Consider the following 1,413-nt stretch of genomic DNA (forward strand, 5'->3'; position numbering starts at 1 on the left):
TTATTTTAAAATACAGGCACTACATTTTACAGAGTAAATTTGTCTGATTACAGTAAAGTAGCTAGTCTTCCACACTTGTCTAAAGTTTTAATTTTCTTATGCTACTTAGGTTCTCCACAAAAAAATTGCTAAATGAATAATTAATGAGCACTTTTCATAACATCACTCTGTTTTTTACATATTATTTTGAGTCAGAAAAAAAAGCCGAAGAAATTACGTCCCTCATGAGCCTGAAGATTTTACTAGAATTGTATTTGGTTTTCTGAATATGTTGTCATACTTGTAAAATTCCAGACCTTCAATGATATCTTTGTAAAAGGACCTACTCCTTAAATTAGCCCAAATCTCTCTAGGGATTATTTTAGTGAGGTTAATTCTATTTACAGTTCCAGAGATCTCTACATTCTTGCACTGTGTAGGCAATATGCTGAAAATTCTTTGGAAAGAAAACTCACCAAAGTTAACAGAATGTATTGCATTAATTCTCTGTTACTGCCTAAGCTTTTATCACAAAAACTGTCTTAATGATTTAAAATTATTTTAGTGAAGTTGTAACCAATTAATTACTCTTAAATAACTAATTAAAATCTTGTTGACCTCAATGAACTCAATAAGTTTTACAAGTTCATAATTTGCTCTTGGAAGTACTTTAGATAGTGGCAATTTTTTTTTCTAATTGGGGCAGTAACTGCCAGGCCAGCCCAGTCAGAAGCTTTGAGGACCTTTTCCCGGTAGTTTTATTTGTGCCTGAATGGAGTTCTGAGCTCACCTAGACCTTCTATTCTTTGAAAATCTTGCCTACTTCTGTTCAAAATTTAAGGCACTTTTTATGTAGTTACTTGTTCTCAGTCTATGTTGCCATATGCTCCCTTTCTAGGAATTTATCCTTGTATACTGTCCTCTCTCAGAAATATTTTCATCCTATTTAAAACAAATACAACCCCCCCCCAACTCTTTTATGTCTTTATCTTCTTTGTAGATTGTCAGTTGGGTTCTGTAGGAAACAGATGCTAGAATGGAGTGAGGAATGTAAGATGTTTACTGGTTACCCAACCTGTGAAAGACCACAGGGGCAGGAAGCAGGATTGGAAAGGAAGGCTCCGACTACAAGGCAGGTGTCACAAAGTCTCAGGCAACCCAATGAGGGAGAGAACACAGATTGAGGATTAGAAGGTTCGGCATTGGAAAGAATGGCCAAGTCTTCTCTCTGCACCATACTGTCATTGGTTGGGGATCTCTGAGAATAGTGCAGCCTCCACTCAGAAGCTGAGGCAGAGAGGCTGTTAGCCAACTGCACTCTTTGAACATCAGGTCTTTCTTAAAGGCAATTCAGACACATACCTCCAATATTGCCACTGCCCCATCTCTAAAATATTTTTTTAAGAACTCTGTTTATTCTACATTTTTATTGGT

Source organism: Marmota flaviventris, chromosome 6 (assembly GCF_047511675.1).
Source record: "Marmota flaviventris isolate mMarFla1 chromosome 6, mMarFla1.hap1, whole genome shotgun sequence".
NCBI classification, from domain to species: domain Eukaryota; kingdom Metazoa; phylum Chordata; class Mammalia; order Rodentia; family Sciuridae; genus Marmota; species Marmota flaviventris.